Source organism: Muntiacus reevesi, chromosome 11 (genome assembly GCF_963930625.1).
Source record: "Muntiacus reevesi chromosome 11, mMunRee1.1, whole genome shotgun sequence".
In the NCBI taxonomy this organism is placed as follows: domain Eukaryota; kingdom Metazoa; phylum Chordata; class Mammalia; order Artiodactyla; family Cervidae; genus Muntiacus; species Muntiacus reevesi.
This window is the reverse complement of record NC_089259.1, coordinates 13,021,872-13,042,854: the sequence shown is the minus strand read 5'-3', so window position 1 is coordinate 13,042,854 and position 20,983 is coordinate 13,021,872.

The window sequence follows — 20,983 nt, the reverse complement described above, 5'->3', positions numbered from 1 at the left end:
CACTTTGGGGAGCATCATTTCACATTGGGAAGCACATGGGCTTGGGCATCAGTGAGACATGTGTTCACATCTTGGCCCCATGAGCTTATGGACGCTTGGCTGTTGTATTTTAACAAAAGGCAATGAGCCACAGTGTCCTCGTTTAAAATGGGAAGAAAAAATACCCACTTTATAAAGTGGTTGTGAAAGTTAACTGAGATGCCTTCATCTCAGTTCATATGCAAAGCAGCCGGCATACAGAAGGTGTTCATTAAAGTTAGTTTAGTCCTTTTCACTCCTGGCATCCAGGGAACTAAACAGTAATTATTCTTTTCCCCCTCTTTCACACGTGTATCCCTAAGAAACTAGATAGGGTATGATTTCCAAAGAAATGAGGAGACTATGTCTGGTCATTATTATGTTTATATGACAGTGAAATTAATACACTACTTCCTATTTGATAGTCAAGCATAAATTTTTTAAACCCACCATCTGTTTAATTAACACATCCATCACATCACATATATATCTTTCTTTTTTATTTTTTGATGAGAAGAACAAAGTTTTACTCTCCTAACAAATTTCAATGATAATACAGTGTTATCAACTATAGTCACCAAGTTTTACATTATGTAAGTTATTAAAGTATAAATAATTTTTAATTTTGACACTAATTTATAAGAGGCCTCCAGAAGGTATGGATTTAACTCAGAAGCAGACTTCAAATGTTGCTATGGTGAGAGGCTATGTTCCATGAACTGCTTTGAGTTCCTTTTCTAGAATTTAAGTGCTGGCTTGTGAGGCCAGAAATTATAAATGACTGCTCTTACACACAGCTTGGGTTGCTCCAAGACAAAGATGTTCTACAGTAGGACAGAAAAGGTTATAGTTAAAACTTTTTTCTAGTTCTGCAAAATCATAAATTCTTTCAAAGCTAATATCTCTTGACATAGACTTTTCTGGGCCCAAATTCTCAAGACCTTTAGCAAGTAATGATTTTCTAGTCTGAATTCAAACCCAGACTTAACACCTCGAGTGTCTGCCAGGCCCGACCCACACAGTACCACCCAGCATCTCCCCTGCACAAATCTCCTCCATTTCATCTCTCAAAAATCAATGAAACTAGCCTGAAACCTTGATTCTGAATTTTTGTCTGTTTAGTGTTTTGTTTTTTCCCAGAGAAAGTTACATTCATATCCTATAGTAATTAAATCATGAAGGAACAATGAAGAGCGTTTGCTTTGCTGGATGGGATAAAATGACAATATTCAATATCTTATAATAACCTATACTGGAAAGAATATAAAAAATAATATATATCTGTCTTTCAGATAGAAGGGGCTATGCTAGGTGTAATAGAAAAGTTACATTTAAACTGAGACAAAAGTTAGTATACTCTAGCAACAACTTTGGTCTTTGGGATTCTTAGGTTTAGCAAAAAAAGGACTTGACCTCTAGGACTTCACAGTGGGATGAAGGGGAAAAGTATGCCAATTGAAGAAGCCTCGTCTGATTCCATCCCTGGCCAAACAAATCATCCTTCTTGGGAAAGAAGGGTATGATTAGGCCTATTATTGGAGGAAAACTTAGGCTCTGTGGCAAATCTGGTAATGATATATCCTTATGTCATATTTGTGTGCAAAAATCAAGGCAATCAGTGAAAAATGATCAAGTCATAGCTCCTTAATCATTTGCTGACATCCCACAATTCCCACTGGAATAGTGGTGACAATGAGAGTTTAATGACTCCTTTCATTCCACTCCTCACTTACACTCATCATTGTTATCTGGCTGTTGTTTGATCCCTCTCCACTCAGCACCAAAAGCAGTCACCCTTCACTGAGAAAACTCTTCGCTGCTGAGGGGCCTGTTGTGAAGATTTCAATAAGGATAAAACAGATTGTTGCCCAGTCCTGTGTCCTAGACATTGAAATATTTGAAGTCATATATAATAACCAAGTATTATGAAAATCCCCCCGGTTTGCTTTGCAAAAGTAACCAGAGCCTTCCGAGGAACTGACTGGTGTGGTTGTTGCAGGAACTAAAATGGCATTAATTTGGGAGTCTCCTGGGTGATTCCCTCCAGAGGTATTATCTGGCCCCACCCAAATACTTACTTCCCTACACCCAGCCCTGGAAACTCACTGTGTGATGTTTTGCAAAGGTAGAGAAACCATTAGACTAGAACCTGGGTTTTAGTTTGCGTAACTCTACTCTCCTACCAACCTTCCCGCAAAGCTTTAACAGATGCAGCTTACTTTCTGAGCTGAATTATTACGCTGGTTACAGTATCTTGGTCTTCTTACTCATTCCTCACTGATCATAGCTCAGTGATGAAATGACAGAAAACTTGGGAAATATTAATAATGGAAAATAATCAGCCATGAAAATATTGACTTAAGTGTCTTGAAATAGGTTTAATTCATTGTTTTTTTTCTATTCACATTTTCTCTGTGAAATGTCTTAGTCTGACATAAATCACATATTATAAACAAACATTTCTCAAACATTAGCATGCTACATGTCTCAAAATCACCTGGAGAACTCATTTAAACCCAGATTGCTAGACCTCATCCTTAGAGTTTCTGACTCAATAGGTCTGGGTTGGGACTCAAGGATTTGATTTCTAACAGGTTTCCAGGTAAGGATCCCAGGTGTAGTTAAAGGGTCAGGTACTTCTGAGGTGAGGCTAGAGTGACTGACTCATCTTGGTTTGCCTGGGAATTTCTTAGTTTCTGTACTAAAAGCCCCACATCCCAGGGACTCCTTCAGTTCAGAGCAAAGCAGGCAAGTTGGTCACCCTAGGTGAGGCCAAAAATATTTCTAGTTTGAATTAAAATGTTGTACTTCTTAACATTTCCCTAAACCATTTTCCTGAATGCTGAATTATGGCTTTATATTTAGGAGATCAAAGGGATTTTAAAATCATAAGATTTAAGATACTCCATCTATAAAGTATCTGTATCTCTAAAGATACGGATGCCCTCACAGTCTCCTGTATTAACAGTAATGAGCTCTTCTTGAGGCCCTAAAGTTCTGGGGGTGCTGTGTTTGCACTTGGTATGTATTATATATAATTCCTACAGTTGTACACCTTATTAAATCAGCTGACGCTGGTCGGAAACAAAAATCTCAGAGGTTATAGGTGACGCGGCTATTTACTTTGCAGCTGGAGTTTGAACCTGTGTCTCTCTGGCTCCACGGCTTGTATACTTTTTTTTTTTTTTTCCCACATGATGATCTGAGTGAGCATTTGTTTGTTCCTAGAGTTTAACATTTGCCATCAGTTAATAAGTATAGATGCTCCAGGCCAGTCTTCCAGGGCCTGATTATTTGTGCACTAAATCTGAAATGATTATGCACCACATAAACACCACAATCTCCTGAAGGGCTGGAGGGTATGCAGACAGCTTTCTTTAATTAGGAAAAACTGAAGAAACAGGAAAATGGCTAATTAGGGTTTTTTGATTAAAAAATGTTTTCTAAAACAATTTCATTTTCAGAGTTAGCTATTTTACATATATAAGATGTAATAAATTACAGAATAAAATTTGAAGGCATACCCTTAAATATGTGATCTCTTTATCAGTCTCCTTGTCACACTCCAGTACTGTCAGCCACTGCAAAAAAGACCAAACCTTTCTTTTCCCTTCCTGGGGCACTTTTGATTCATCACAGGTGATCACTTATCACACTCAGGTCCCAGATCTTTCTTGCATCTGTGGGACCTCCAGTAGCTGGGGATGAAATTCCCTCCACTGTTTCTTTTCCTGCCCTTCCTCCTAGAAGGCTACTGAGATTTCATGTTTTTCGCCTGTCGAGGATCAGGAAGAGCATCTTCTTTATTGAAGAAGAGCCAGTTGCCCACCTCCTTGTTGTTCAGTTGCTCAGTTGTGTCTCACTCTTTGCGACCCCATGGACTGCAGCACACCAGGCTTCCCTGTCCTTCACTGTTTCCTGGAACTCATCTCTTGGGAAGCTTCAAACTATTTTTTTCCCCGTTCTGTGATCTCTCTTTTCAAGGCCAGACTATGGGCAAAGAAAAAAAAAAAAAAAAAAAAAACTTGATCAAAACATGTCTCTTTTCTCCTAGGTGTCTCACCTTTGATAGTTTCCTTCCCAACAGGAAAAAGCCCTCGTTGACTCACTAAACTCATTTGATGAACTCTCTCCCTGTCCCTCCTTTAACAACATCATACAGTAAGTGTAGACATAGTTCTTTACTAAGCCTGTCACATTTGTGACAGAAAAAGGGCACTCTTTATTTTTTCACTACTTTAAATATATCTGGGTTCATCAGAACATTTTGGAGGACTTGCTTCTATTATTCCTTTATACTGAATATTCTCAGTTCCGGGCATCCTCTCCAGTTTACATGAATATTATGGTCTCTGTGTGTGGTATGGAACAAACTTCTTAGTGACTTTTTTTTTTCCTTTCCTGATTTACATTAAACAGAATTACTTACATTGTTCAGTTTTGTCTCCAACCTTGAGAAAATAAACATTACAAAGGTAAAAACTCACCAAGATTCCTAGAACTTGAATCTAGTTCCTCCAGTCAGAGGCAGAGAGCACCTCTGGTCTCCCACTCCCAGGATGTTTGCCCACCTGAGGGGGGCCCAGGGACACCTGCTCATAGTAGAAAACCAAGAGGAGGCTGAAGGGCCAGCCACGAACGAGTCTCTGGGGTGCTGGTGATCATTCATCATCACCTCAGACCTGTGGCCTCCCTGGCCCTGGACCTTCTTCACCCACCTTGCTTCTGAATCTTGATCTTAAATATAATCTGTATCTCTGGCGTTGGCCTGGTCAGTCTTTGCCAATAGTTCAAGATGTGAATCGGTTACCCTCGAACTTTTATTTTACTCCAAACATTAGATAAAAGAAGAAGATGAAACAGTGCATGTAGTTATGACCAAACATGAGGAACGTGTTGGTGAAACATTTAAGAAGGAGAAAGTGGCTGGGGAGGAGAATGGGTAGCAGGTAAGCAGGAGTACCAGTGAGTTCAACTAACACACATAGCGAATTTCTTCATCCAGGCTTAGCAAATAGCAACCACATTCTCCTTCCTTTGGCCAACATTTAAAAGTCAAATATCTTGAACCAGACACAAAACAAAGAGACATTTGTTTCATTTTTTCATAATCAAACGAGAAGGATTATTAACAGAAAACAGATTAAGCATAAAAGCCCAACATCATAAGAGATTTTCACTTAACACATGTCAGCAACAAAATAAAATGTTCTAAACACATCTAGCATTTCAAATTAATATAATTGTGGAACTGTAAGAAACCAACAGCAAACAGATTTTTGATGGTACTTTTTTTTTTTTTAGGCAAAATGCCTTTTGCTATTTGCTCATAAAATCAAATTATCCCTTTGGGGGCAATGACAGGGGATTTTAATTTCTGAACTGAACCAGATAAAAGTTGCTGGTGGTTTCTTCCTCTTCAGGGTGTAGACCAGCAGAGCCCCTGCCAGGCCTTGGCTTTCCCTGGGTCCTGACCACGAAGGGAGAGACCCAAGGCTACTCTGACATCTTTGATTCAGAGCATTCAGGATACAGTCTTCCATTTGAGTTTCTAGTTGGCAGGTTCGAAGGAATGTGATCTTTTAGCCAATAATCCATTTTGATACTGTCTCAAGGGTTGTAATAAGAGACACAACTCAGTCAGTTAGGTTTGCACCAAGTACAAGTTCTCTCCCAACTCTCCTTTCTGAACCAGAGCTCTTTCCAGGAAGCAAGCAACTGCTACTGAGAAATTGTTCATTCCTAACCTGAGAGCAGCACGCAGAAACAGGATTTCAATTAAGATGCCAGTTTGGAGGTTTCTTCAGTCATTAACATGTTACATTTTCTGGATTGAATAGCTGAAGTTTACCCAGAAAGATAGGAAAGGAGCATTTGAACCTGAAACACAGGTTAGAGAATTAGACTAACTGATTATTTCATTTTCTAAACTATATTCAAAAAGTTTAGGATTATTTAATCTGATCTATGTTAAAGCTTGTATTTTACTATCTGGGAAGAAGTGTCTGGCTAACAGTGTAATAAAATTATCTAGTGAATTTTAACCAACTAAAAAGAGTAGGGTATAATTATTTTCTCTTTTGTGTGCTTTATTTCTATAAAATTTGAATGAGTGAAGGAAAATTATTTTGTTTAATAGAAGATTTTATCTATTTCCTTATTTTTTGACTAGTGATTCATTCATGTAATTTTCTTACATGACAATAAGAGGGTAAAAACAGTGTTTAGAAAGACAAACAGTATATTTCAGAAGACTCAGGAGTCTACCAGAAGTTTTTGTTTCAACATTTCACTTCTCAGTCTAGCTTTTTTATTTCTACATTTGAAATTTTATTTTTGTTACACTCAATCAGTATGGGTAGAATTATACCATGAATGTAGGTAATTTGTTTAAAAAGGCATCACATCTAGTACAGCTAGGAATGACCTCATTGAGACACACTGTGTCCTTTAATTGGCAGTGCTATATCAAGTTACTTCTCCATATCAAAGACTGTCCTCTTTTCACAGTCCAATGGATATAATTTTCTTTTGGGGGAATCAAAAGCCAAATCAGAATTTTTCCCCAGGGTAAGCAGCAGGTTCCTTGGTCTAGAGACCCAAGGTGTGAGGCAAGTGCCAGGGTGGAGAGACCAGGAACCTGGCAGCAGGCAGCAGCCAAGCAGCTCCGTGACCTGACACCAGGAACCCAGTGTATCTGGAAGGAGAAACCCAGCTGGTCTTCACTCCTACGGGCTTCCTTGTATCTGATCTAGCCAAGAAAACACCCAGAACAAGTATGGGTTGAGCATAGGACAATCATGTAATTTATTGTCCAGATTGTCACACTTCTGAGAGTGAAAGATGCTGTTAATACTTATGCCAAGACAAAAGGTGAAAACTAAGTCTATCCCAGGCAGAATAGAACTGACATCACTCAGTTAGAAACCACATAGTTTTCAGAGCCTAAACTATACAGTTTTCAGAGCCTAAAAACTATACAGTTTTTTAATTTAGAGCCTAAAAACTATACAGTTTTCAGAGCCTATAAACTATACAGTTTTCAGAGCCTATTAACTGTACAGTTTTCAGAGTCTAAAATCAGAGCAGAGGGAATCATCCAGTATGTTCATGTTTCAGGTGGAGCGGCAAAAGCGTAGAGCTGTGAAGGACTTTCTCAAGCTTGCCAGCAGTTACTGGCAGAATTAGGTTTAGAATAGGACTTCCTGCTCCCAGCTCAGTGTTTTTGTATTGAATCACGTATTTTTACAGCGCCTTGTTCTCTTCAAAGCACGATCACAACCTCATGTAGATCCAAGTCTCCCCAGGCCATCCCATTTCAGAATATAAACTAAAGTCATAGCAAAAACAACAAACTAGTTTCCTGGTTCTTTCTCTACCTGTGATTTTAGAAATTCTGGTTGTACTTAAAATTCCCATTAAGCAATTTCTAGGAGCTTTCTCAGGCCAACTTATGTTTTGTTCACGAATAAAATCCTCTGTACATTGTGGGGAATCCACCATTTCCCAGAATCCACCTTCAAGCCAGGGTAATATCAGCATCATGAGCTGGAGATCCAGAGTCAGAACTAGGTTCTACTTCTTTGCCAGTATTAAAGCTTTGAACACAATATTTAACCTCTCTAGGCATTTTTGTAAAATGTTATCTTTGTAGAATTGGTAGTTCAGTAGCTAAGTCAATTCCGACTCTTGGCAACCCCTTGGACTGTAGCCCGCCAGGCTCCCACGTCCGTGGGATTTCCCAGGCAAGAATACTGGAGTGAGTTGCCATTTCCTTCTCCAGGGGATCTTCCCTACCCAGAGATCAAATACACGTCTCTTGAATTGCAGGTGGATTCTTTATCACTGAGCCACCAGAGAAGCCCCTTGTACAATTAATTTCTGGAACCATGATTATTTAGTGAAATAATGTATAGTCAGTTCTCATTATTCATGGCAGTTGTGGTCTGTAGAGTCACCATGAACACTGAATTAGCAAGTACTGAACCATCACTAGGAGAGGAAATACAGATTTAGATTCCTGAGAGCCTCTGGTCACATTTTTCTCAACTAATCAAAACATAATCTTGTCTTGTGTGTGTTTCTGTTTAAATACAACTTATTTAATATATAGTGTTGGGACTTCCCTGGTGGTCCAGGGGTTAAGGGTCTGCCTTGCAATGCAGGGGTCACAAGTTTGATCCCTGGTCTGGGAACTAAGATCCCATATGCTGTGGAGCGGCTAGGCCCGTGCACTGCAACTACTGATCCCATACACTCTGGTGCCTGTTGGCCACAGCTAGTGAGCTCAGTGCTGCAATTACTGAGCCCACAGTGCAACTAGAGATCCCTCACGCCACAGCTAAGACCCAAACCAGTCAAAGAAATAAATACACAAACCTGTGCTCTAGAGTCCCTGAGCCACAAGAGAAGCCACCACAATGAGAAGCCCAACATTGCAACTAGAGAGAAGCTCCCACTCACCAACACTAGAAAAATCCCAAGAGCAGCAATGATGGCCCAGTGCAGCCAAAATTTTTAAAATAAATAACTTTTATAAAGAAAGAGTAAAAAAATAATAATAATACATAGTGCTGATTCGTTAACGTTAAACTCATGGCCAATGGCATCAGAACTCATACTGAAACAAAGTTTATCTAAAGTATACCTTTTTCCCTAAAAAAGATCATAGCCTTCTTGTGCTTAGCAATAATACTAGAAGACATTTTAGCATTATTACACTTGAGGCCCATATCAAACTGTGAAATCACCAACAAAAAGCACAAAGACTCCAAAAAGTATGCTTGTTTACAGTATGAAAGTTGAAACAAGAAGAGTCACCCTGTTTGACCTCAGCTGGGAACACACATGCATGTCAGGGGACTCAGATTTTTCTGTCTGCCCTTGTCCCCAAATGACCACAAAAGCTCTACGAGTATTGATTTTGGAGTTACAAATACATTCTAGCAAATAAGCAAATGTGGAATTCACAAATAATCAGGATGGACTGTCTATGAAGAGCTCAGCACAGCACATGGCATGGACCTCCCCCACCCCCCCCCACCAGTTAATGTTAACCATTGGTATTCCTGTGTGAACGCAGTTAAAACAGGCCCCTGCCAAGGCCTAAGACACTAGGAGGCCACCCCGCAAGAGTTGCTGGAGATCCCAGTGCTACCTGCTGCTGATGGCAACCAAAGGAAATATTTTCTGGCTCATTGATCAAGCCTTCTACACCAGATAGAGAACATTGTGAGTTTTTCCTTAGGGCTCCAGTGTCCACCAGGGAGTGGACTCCTAGTGAGCCCACCTCCCATGTTCTCTAGGGTCAAACACCACTAAATCCTTGGGTGAGCATCATTCCCCCCATCTCTGGGGGGCCCCACTTCTCTGCACTGCATTTGACTCTCACAGGGTGTTGATGTGTTACTTATGCAACCACATGGCACAGTGGAATGAATTAATGACCCAACATCAAACAAATTCCACACACCCCTGAACACTTGCCAGGCTCGTGTACGAAAGGTACCCTCAGATTTTCCATTCGTCTCTTCTGTTTGTTTATTTTTCGCTTTGTTCTTCAAGTTCCTCCTTGGGCTCTCTCTGCAGCCTTGTCTATTCTCCTATTCTTGGAACCTGCTCCTGAAATGAATTTAACTCTCCTTTGAGTGCCCTCAGGGTTTTCTCTTCCCCTCCTCTTTGACTCCTCAGTTTCTGGCTTATTCACCGTCTCAAATTCCAAAACTCCCTCCTGCAGCAGATCCTCTTCCTGCCAATCTTTCTATAATTGAGCTTGTTGTTCTCCTCTGGCCGTCTTCACTTCCGAGAACGGCCTCCTCCCTCTACCCTTTCCTCCCCCGTGGCCCTTGGACGGGGTTGTTTTTCTCTGGGGCAGGCCCAGACTGTCGCCTTATCTCAGCAGGGGATGGCTTCTTCCCCCTTCTTCCTGTGCTCTTTGTGGAGCCCTAGCTGCATTCTGGGTTGGTTTCCCACTTCCCTTTTCTATCTTATCTCTGAAACCCATCACTCTTGACTCATGAGGTTTGTAGCTTTGGGTTTTGCAGAAAACTGAATTGTCTTAAAATAGGTGGTACTTGAACAGGCTGTGTGTACCCTCCTTTATAGAACAGCTCAATCTCACAAGGATTTGCAGACAGTGCAGGTCACAGCCCGCCCTGTAAATTGCAACTCCACACAGACCAGCCCATTGTGATTGCCAACCCAGTGCGTGCCTTTGATTTGTCTTCCAAAACCGGCAGCATGAAGAACAGATCCAGTTACTTGCAGTTGTGGAGTTTTAAACATTATGCCCAAATGTAACTGGTTTACTCTCTGAGTTACCTCTCTGACCTTGGGGCCTCCACTTCCTCTACCCTGCCCACTTGCCCCACCCCCCATTACCATCCCCAAACTTCCCTCACTAGATCTGCCAAGGATTTCCCCAACATCAGTCTGAGGCAGGAGGCAGATGGACCCCCACCAGGATAAAAAGCCATTGGAGATTCATTCCCTATGGACCAAAACTCCAAGACCAGAATAGTATGACAATTAAGGGAGAAGGCTGGGCCCTGCCCAGATCACATATTTCTTATTCTCGAAGTCAGGAGGCCTCCCCGACCACACATGCGCAGAAAAGGCTCCTTGGAGGCCAAAGGGGAGTGATGTCAAGGGAAGCTCTACCCAGACGCCTTTTCGGTAAAATCCATCGTGGCTAAGAGATGTGTGCGCACACATGGGAGGATCCTGAGATATACCAAATATGGACTGTGAACCAGGCAAATCAGAAGGATTGGCCAAAGGAAACCTGAAAAAATGCCCCATAAAATAATTTAAACTACCACAAGGGCTCAACTCAGTGACTCTCTCTCAATCTGCCTGTGTGCCTGCCCACGCGTACTGTACATGCTCGTTATACTCTTAATAAACACTTTACTTGCTTCACTACTTTTCTGTCTTCTCAAAATTTTTTTCAGGCTGAAGGGCAGGGCCCTTGTCACTGGCCACTGGTCTAGTAGCTAGAATCTGTTGCTCCACTGCAACCCAGTCTCAATCTCTTGCTGGGAACCCTAGCCCTGCTCCAAGCTGATGCAGGCTGAGACCACCCAAGATCTAGTCCAGTTGACCTTGCCCATTCTCCTGCACTAGCCACCTTGTCCTCTCAGCTCTGTACAACACTGTTCATTCTTTCCTTTAACAAATAGTCATTTGATATTTCTGTATACTAAGGACTGTTGTAGGCACTCAGGAAAGGTGACTTCATGATGTTTATATTTGATTAGACTGATATCAAACAGCATAAGCAATTATTATTTTGTAGACAAATGAGTAAGTAAATTATCTAGCATCAATGTATTAAAGGGCTTCCCTCGTAGCTCAGTTGGTAAAGAATCCTCCTATAATGCAGGAAACTGGGTTTGATCCCTGGGTTGGGAAGATCCCCTGGAGAAGGGAAAGGCTACCCACTCCAGTAATATTTGCTTCCCTGGTGGCTCAGATGGTAAAGTGTCTGCCTGCAATGTGGGAGATCTGGGTTCGATCCCTGGGTTGGGAAGATCCTCTGGAGAAGGAAATGGAAACCCACTCCAGTACCCTTGCCTGGAAAATCCCATAGACGGAGGAGCCTGGTATGCTACAGTCCATGAGGTCACAAAGAGTTGGACATGACTGGGCAACTTCACTTCCCTTTTCCTGGTATATTAAGTGGTCCTAGGGAAAACAGGAGAGAGAGCGGGTAGACCACACTGAGAAAGTGGCAATCAGGCAGAGACGAAGGAAGTGAGAGGCAACTGTGTGGACCTCTGAGGTCGGGGGTGCTCCAGGCAGAGAGGGTGACCAGGGCTAAGACCCTACACCGGGGCCTATCTGCCTATACAAGGAAGGGCAAGGAAGCCAGTGCCCAGGAGAGGGGAGAGTCAAGGGGAGAGTCGTAGGAGACCAGTTCCAGAGCTGTTAGACCACAGGCTGTCTTGGCTGCTCACAGTCCCCCTTGGCCTCCATGGCACCAAGCTCTGTGCTGGTTCTCTCTTTAGATTCTTCCTTTGCTTCCTCCACCAGGAAGCTTATCCTCAGCTGATCCCCTCGGAGCTGGATTCTCCACGTGCTCTTTGACCTTCCTCTTCTGCTCCCTCACTTTCACTTTCTCTCCCATTTCAATCATATCTGCTTCCTTGGCTTCTGCAATATGCTAATTACCAAAATTTCCTCCAGGTTTATACTTGCTTCCCATGTGCTGTTTCTAACTTGGTGTTTTACCCACATCTCACACTTCATGTGTAATGCATCAGCTTTCTCTCAAGCTAATCATTTCTGGGGGCTTTCCCATTTCCATTAATGAAAATTCTATTTCCTTGGCCATTTGTATCAAAATTTCATAATTATCATCCTCTTCCTCATCAAATCCGTGTTAACCTGCTGTTAAATCAGCCTCCAAGACAGAAAACTTCACGTGAAGATCTAAGAGAAACACAGTTTTAACTAGGGTTTACCAAGTCACTTTTAGACCTTTATATTAATAATACTGTCAAATGTGCCTACTATAACTCAATACCATTACTATTTTTGTAGAGTCTAATGAGTCAGGAATTGATTTTGTTTTATACTAGAATCATTCAAAAGTTAATAATAAAGGGCAATTCCAAAGTGTCAGCTAGACAAAGTAGCCATGGTTTTGTAAAAAACTGGCAGAATTATGGGATCTAAGTTGTAAGCTCTGCTTTCGGTGCCGGAACCCTCAGATCCTGCCCTCTCCTGGGCCTTCCCTCACATTTGTTTATCATTTTTGGCCGCTTTGCAGCTCCTGCTTGGCACTATCACTCAGTTGTTTAACACAGGTCCACTCAGAAAAGAATTTAAGGAATGAGTGAAATTCCTGGAAGTAACCTGCCTATCCTCCAACCTGTTGAAAGATTGCAAAAGTTACAAGCCTGCCTAGCTCACTACTAGTTTCCACTGGCACCATTCAGATATTATGAGAATCCCATTGTTCACCCAAGCCTGCCTTGAGTTTATGGGGTACAGGTTGCCTTATTTACTTTTCTGGAGGCATTGCTATTTTCTGTGGCACTTCTTTTGCAATGAGAAGATGAAGGGTTACCCTCTGCCCTGCCTGTCTCTCCCTCCCTTCCTCCCCTCCCTTCCATCTCTCCCCCCTGAGAAGCCACTACCCAGCCTGCCTTTGGATAGCTGGAGAGAGAGCCAGTAGAAGCATAGCTGCTGTCTCTTGACCAGTGAGTGCCATTTCTCACTCTTAGGGGTACAGAGCTTCTTGGAGCACAAAATGTGTTCTCCATTCCCGTTTGCACAACCTCCCACTCTTCTTCCTTTCGGGAGGAAAGGACTTCTCCAGGAAGGAGCTGTGCTTCTTGCATGGGGTACAAACTCTGACTCTGTTGACAAAGATCCGAAACCACCATTGGAACAAGGTGGTGTTAGCGGTAGGGTCTTCACATGGGTGCTGGTGAGGAAGCACAGGGGAGAGTGGTCAGGTCTTAACATCAGGGTTTAGGAGTCTGACGACAGTTCTGAGACCCGATGGAGAAAGGAAAGGGGTGACGGAGAGAAGAAAAAGGGTTTGGGAAGAAATAGGCTGGAGGGTTAGCTCTCCTTGGGGCTCCAGGCCACCACACACAGACTTTCACAGCTCACATGCGTGTCGTACCTCAGTCTAACCTAAGTCTAACTTCATTTTCACTACCAGGAACTGATGGTATTACTGACATTTCTAGCACATTCATGAAACACTTAGGACCATGGTACTCTTTGCGTGTCTGTGTGAAGAGTCCAGTGTTTGGACTGGGGTCTATATGTTAGGAACTCCAAGTGAGGTTTTGTTAGACACTCTGATCCTGAAGTCTGGTGCCTCCCACTGGCTGCATCTGTTATGTGTGTGTGCTAAGTTGCTTCACTCATGTCTGACTCTTTGCGACCCAATGGATTGGGTTCCTCTGTCCTTGGGATTCTCCAGGCAAGAATACTGGAGTGGGTTGCCATTGTAATCACTCTCTGATTGATCCCCCCACACCCATGTCTGAGGACTAAGAAGCTGCTGTAGAGTTGCTGTGAATTCCTGGCTCGAGGAATTCTCTTGAAGCCTCATGGTCTAAACTCTGACTCCATTTCTCAAGGGTTCCACTCAGCTTCTACTCTGCAGGTTTCACAGTGTGACAGCCCCTTCCTGTGCCATCCCTTTTGGAACTGATAATTGGGTTCTGAACATGTACTGCTGGTCTGCAATCCTTATGGAAAACTGACTTGCACACTTTTCTGCAGACTCCATTCTCTGTTCTCATGACACCAATGACCAGTGCCCAAGACACCAATAACCAGGCAAGGAATGTAGATACAGTGTATGTTCCCTAAATATAATGGAATCTGCTAATTGGCTGAGTGGCAGAAAAATGTCCAAGGGGAGGAGAAGCTTATAGAAAACAGAAATTCATCTACATTCAAGGGGTATGCATTTCATAGCAGACAAAACCTTGAAAACCTACAGCTTAGACTTCCTTCATGGGCCTAACATGTAGTGATACTGACTGAAATTCAGAAAGGCACATTGATCAATCTGATTAGCCAGTACCAGCAAGTTTGATGAAAAAGACTACTAATATCCAATGAGAAACAAATGTATACTTTATTGTAGATTTTATTAAAAAATTATCTGGTCAAAAAAAATTATCTGGTCAGCTTGGTCAACGCATTTAAAGTGATTAAGTATATGGGTATATTCTGGAAAGATCAGTTTGGTTCTTCAATTATCATCTCAGCCAAAGAGTATCCTAGATTGTTTAGCTTGTGTCATTCATCATTGACCAGTTAGCCTTTTAATTGCTCTCATCTTATGAAGAAGGAGAATGAGTACAAAGAAGGGAAGAGTACAAAGGGGGAAGTTTCTGGAAATGGTGTAAAACTTTGACGTAACTTCCCAAACCCTCTCTTGTTCTTGGTGACCTGGTCTACAGAGTCAAGTGCACACATATGTTTAGGAGGCCAGCAATACCAAATGCCCTCAGCCTTGGAGATGGATGTGTGGATGCATCCAATTTCTGCCGAATTGAATCTGAGCTCACTGGCCAGCTGGTTGCAATAAAACCTTCCTTTCACATAAAAGAGAAACATTTCAAAACAGCCCTCTTCTGTATAATACTGTTCCAGGCAAAGGTAAGAAAACAAATCTGAATCACTCATTTGAATCCAAAGTACTATATTTAGTTGACAGTGTCAGCTGTTATTTGACACTCTGTCCTGAAGTCTGGGTCTCTTGGCTAGAGTTCCCATCATTTGCTGATCATTAATGGAGTGGGTGAGACATGACTTATTAATGAGTTTTGGTCTGAGGCTGTGAATTGGAGACATCATGGTCCTGAATGATCTCTGCTGAATGATCAAAGCTCAGCTTCTTAGACTGTGACCAAGCCCAACAGCTCCCACTGACATCTTTCTCATCTCCACCCTTCTCCAAATAGGCAGGGTATTATCAAAGAGCTTTCTTGTTTGATGCTTCTATATGATTGTAATTTGGAAAAGGGAGCATTTTGAAATCCAAAAGGGAACATTTTAAAAAGAGCTTTGGTTAAAAAATATAAAGCTGGATTGCCCCTAGTGATGTATTTATATTCATGAATCACCCAGGCTTTCACAGCCTAAGCTTCTTCTTTTTTTTTTTTTTCCCCATTTATTTTTATTAGTTGGAGGCTAATTACTTTACAATATTGTAGTGGTTTTTGCCTTACATTGACATGAATTAGCCATGGATTTACATGTGTTCCCCATCCCAATCCCCCCTCCCGCCTCCCTTCCCATCCCATCCCTCTGGGTCTTCCCAGTGCACCAGCCCTGAGCACTTGTCTCATGTATCCAACCTGGGCTGGTGATCTATTTCACCCTTGATAGTATACTTGTTTCAATGCTGTTCTCTCAGAACATCCCATCCTCGCCTTCTCCCATAGAGTCCCAAAGTCTGTTCTATACATCTGTGTCTCTTTTCCTGTTTTGCATATAGGGTTATCATTACCATCTTTTTTAAATTCCATATATATGTGTTAGTATACTGTATTGGTCTTTATCTTTCTGGCTTACTTCACTCTGTATAATGGGCTCCAGTTTCATCCATCTCATCAGAACTGATTCAAATAAATTCTTTAATGGCTGAGTAATATTCCATGGTGTATATGTACCACAGCTTCCTTATCCATTCGTCTGCTGATGGGCATCTGGGTTGCTTCCATGTCCTGGCTATTATAAACAGTGTTGCAATGAACACTGGGGTGCACGTGTCTCTTTCAGATCTGGTTTCCTCGGTGTATATGCCCAGGAGTGGGATTGCTGGGTCATATGGCAGTTCTATTTCCAGTTTTTTAAGGAATCTCCACACTGTTCTCCATAGTGAATGTACTAGTTTGCATTCCCACCAACAGTGTAAGAGGGTTCCCTTTTCTCCACACCCTCACCAGCATTTATTGCTTGTAGACTTTTGGATAGCAGCCATTCTGACTGGCGTGTAATGGTACCTCATTGTGGTTTTGATTTGCATTTCTCTGATAATGAGTGATGTTGAGCATCTTTTCATGTGTTTGTTAGTCATCTGTATGTCTTCTTTGGAGAAATGTCTATTTAGATCTTTGGCCCATTTTTTTTATTGGGTCTAAGCTTCTTATATATTCCCAGAAATTTGGCAAAATCTTCCAAGAGGAAGCCTCTGGAAAGCTCTCCTCCTTTGTTTAGCCTCTCAATTGTCCTCAGGCTATTTTGCAAGATCCTAGAACCTGGGGGCCCCGGGAGGACCAGAAAGGTGGCAAGCATCCTGAGTTCGCACAGTGGGGGTCAGGATTTAGGACCCCCCCCAGGGTGCAAGGCAGGAGGAGGTGGGTCTTTCAGCCTCTCTCCCTGAGGGTATTTTACTGTCCTGAGCTGACTGCCCCTTACATGTCCACCATGCCTATTCGTTTATTTGGTGGATTAGCTTTCCTCTTCTTGGTTCTCATGTTTCTAGATCCCAGAATAATGAGCCTGCTGACTGCCAGGAAGTGTTTTCTACCCCAGGCTGACCAGTTAGGGCAGTAACCACAATCTAGGAATCAGAAAGATCCAACTGTACATCTGAAGCAATTTATCTTAATAAATTTTCACAACATGTAGTTGGAAAATGTGGAGGCCAGTTCTCCATTCCTTAGTTAATTCAAAATATGGACAAAAACAATCAAATCCAGCTTTTACCCAAATATATCAGAGTGATTACTTCAGACTTTCCATTTTATCTTGTTATTCAGATGTGTTTCACCAAATGCAAATGCTTTTGATCTCTCAGTACCTCATTATCATCAAACATTTGAGAGATCAAGAAAGCAATTTGGCAATATATGTCAAAAGCCATATAAACATGCATATCTTTGTGTAAGTGATTCCATTTCTTGAAAAATTTTTTAAATAGGTCCTCAGGGAATAAGCAACTACTGTACATAAAAATTTAGACAACTGAAAATTCATCTTGAAACAGACAAAACGTCCAACAAAGATTTAGAATAAGTAATGGCTGATCTGGGCTTCCCTGGTAGCTTAGCTGGTAAAGAATACACCTGTAATGTGGGAGGCCTGGGTTCGATCCTGGGTTGAGAAGATCCCTTGGAGAAGGGCATGGCAACCCACTCCAGGACTCTTGCCTGGAGAATCCCCATGGACAGAGAAGCCTGGTGGGCTACAGTCCATGGGGTTGCAAAGGGTCAGAGTGACTAAGCATAGCACAACACAGCACATGGCTAATCCATGTTACAGAATATTATGCAGCCACTTGAAAGTTATATCTTTGAAGAATATAATGACATGGGAAATATGTCATATCAGAAAAGAGTGTAGAGAGAGATACAGAGACAGAAGCAGAGGATTGGGAGAAGAGGTGAAATGAGGTTGAGAAACTGAGGGAGAACTGAATATGAACTCAGTACTTGCAATATGTGGAACGGGAGGGCAGGGCTGAGCTGCGGGCCACCATCTGGGATGTTGGGATGAGCAGGTACAGACTCTTCCGAGGACCTGTACGCAAGCTTAGTTGGTTGGGGCTGGAAGTCATCCTAGAGAACTTCCAAGTCATTGGAAGCAGGTGGGCAACATTTCAATCAGATGGAACCCACACACCCTCTGCTCAGACCAGGGAAAACATCTCTCTCTCTTTACCAGCTTCATTCCAGGACATTCTTAACATGCTCGGGCACCCTCCTCTTTAATTAAAAAACAGTGCTAAGAAGAGTCCCTCATCTTGATGCTTTCTTATAAATACAACACTCTGCCTCTTCTTCCCTCCCCAGGCGCACATCTTAACAGAAGAGAATCAAAATGTCAGCTTCCCTGTGGTCCGTTCCCCCCTCAGCCCATAGAACATCACTATGACACCCACTGTACCGCATCAGGCTTCCCTTGCAGCTCAGCTGGTAGAGAATCCACCTGCAGTGTGGGAGACCTGGGTTTGATCCCTGGGTTGGGAAGATCCCCTGGAGAAGGGAAAGGCTACCCACTCCAGTGTTCTGGCCTGGAGAATTCCATGGACTGTGTAGTCCATGGGGTCACAAAGAGTCAGACACGACTGAGTGACTTCCACTTTTACACCACTGAGACTACAGTGGCAAAGGTCACCATGTGGCTTCCTTATTGCTGAATCCAATAGACCCCTTTACATTCTCGTCTACTGGGACTTGTCACAGTGCTTAACCATCCCTTGTTGAAATTTGTTCTAAACTCCCCAAAGCCACCATACTCATCTGATTCGCCTTCTCTCACTCTTACCATTATTTCTTTGACTCTTTCACTGGCACCTCTCATGAGCCCTGGCCATTCCCGCTGACCTGCTAGAAAATCTCCCCTTATCTTTCAAGACTTGGCTCCAAGTTCAGTATCACTGTGACGTCTTTATTCACTCACTCAGGTTATCTATCTTCCTCCCCACAGGTGGATGTACATGGAGGTTAATAAATCTCAAGTGTCAGGACACTTCATTCACAAAGGCCGTGGGCCTTATGCATTCATGAAGTCACAGATCTTTGTAAAATTTGCATATATGATCTATTTTAACTGCAATGACTTAAGTCCACTGTTTTCTGTCCCACTCCGACCAGCCCCATCCCACTTTACATGTGTTTCCTCATGTTAGGTAGTTTGGAAAGGCTGGGAGCTTTTGAGGGATCCAGCTTAGAGAGAGTTGATATAGAGAGACATTTATTTGGATTTAATCAGGTGTATTTATGTGATTCATAAACACTTCCACATATAGTTAAGTGACACTAGCTGTCCCAGTGTAGGAATGGCTTCCAGGAACACTCCTCCTACCCACGGGGCTGACTCGCCCTGAACCATGACACTCAGGAGTGAGGAGACCGGGGGCTGCACCTTAACAAGAACGGCTTGCCATGCTAGGCCCGGACCACGAGGGCAGTGAGGTGAAGCAAGGCTTGCGGTGTACACACTGTCTTTCAATACATAAAATCGTTAAGTAAGTTATTCAGCCTTTAATCATAGCTAGCCAAAATGATCAATAATAAAAAAAAAAAAATTCACTTGGAACTATGTGACCAGGAAGACTGAATTATATTTCTGTCTTTCTATGAAAAATAATCGTAAAAAATCATACGTATGCTTGTGGCTGATGGGTGTTGTTGTATGACAGAAGCCAACACAGTATTGTGGAGCAATTATCATCCAATTAAAAATAAATTTTTAAAAGTCATTGTCATATGAAGAGGTGATCAAAGAATTTATAGTCAAAATATACAGGGAAAAAAGTAATAGAAATTTGTTATGCAGTTAGTTAATAAAAATACTATGTCTTTTTTTTCCTACCTTTAGATTTTATATTTGTGTTATTTGTCTGACTTTTAAAATTTGAATTAGTTGGAATTTTTTTCTCACCCTAAACAAATAACACTTCTCTTTTATACTTAAATTTATATTTGTAAGTTGATTTTTTTTTTTTTTTTCTTAGAGAGAACCCTGCAAATCACAGAAACTTCAGGCTTTATAAGCCTGGCTGCCCCCTGCCCTTCCCTGCAGACCTAGGTCACAGCCCTAGGTCTTCCTCTGGTAGCTACATTGTTTACCCCAGATACAGATGCTTACTACAGGCTTAATCAATGTTAGTTGAAAAAAATCCAACAGTTTCAGGATGCTACATTCAGAGTTTACTGTATCTTGATACAATCAGAGGGTGAGAAATAAGGGTGTCGGAGCATCGTAGAAAACCAACCCCAATTTAGATGGGCCCCTTTCAACCCTTATGCTTCTCTGCTCACAGTGCTTCCGAATGCCACATCTCATTTCATCTTTACAATGTCCCCACTCCTGACAAATGGGAGACAGAGTAAAAGGAGACGGTACAGGAACCCCTGTAATTAACTCCAGGTGACTCAGAGTATAGATGCAGCAAAAGAAGAAATTAAAGAACAAATGAAGAAGAAATTAAAGAAGAATAATGAAAAGTATCTACCTAGGACCCCTTGAAACACTGAGTTCCCCAAATTCCCCTTTCTGCAGAGACCAGAAACATATTGTCAGGGCTCAAAACTCATCTTCAAACATCAATCCTTGTACTTTGTTACTCTCCCTGGAGGAGGGCACGGCAATCCACTCCAGTATTCTTGCCTGGAGAACCCCATAAACAGAGGAGCCTGGAGGGCTATAGTCCGTGGGGTCCCAAAGAGTCAGACACAACTGAAGTGACTTAACACACACACATACTTTGTTACTCTGCTCTATCTGAAAGGCCTTGCTGTCAGGCAATGAATTCTACCCAAGGCCTAAATTGTAGGTATTCAGCCAGTGGCTAAGTCTGCAGGTCACACACCCAAGTCTGGCTTTCTCCATTTTCAAAATGCTTCTTGTCCCTGTTCTGGAGATAATTCTCTTTTTCTGTGGGACATCAGATACACTTTCCTTAGTTTGAATCTAATGTTAATCTCTTTCTATATCATTGGTACCAATTTCCTCCATCTTCTAGGTTTTATGTTTG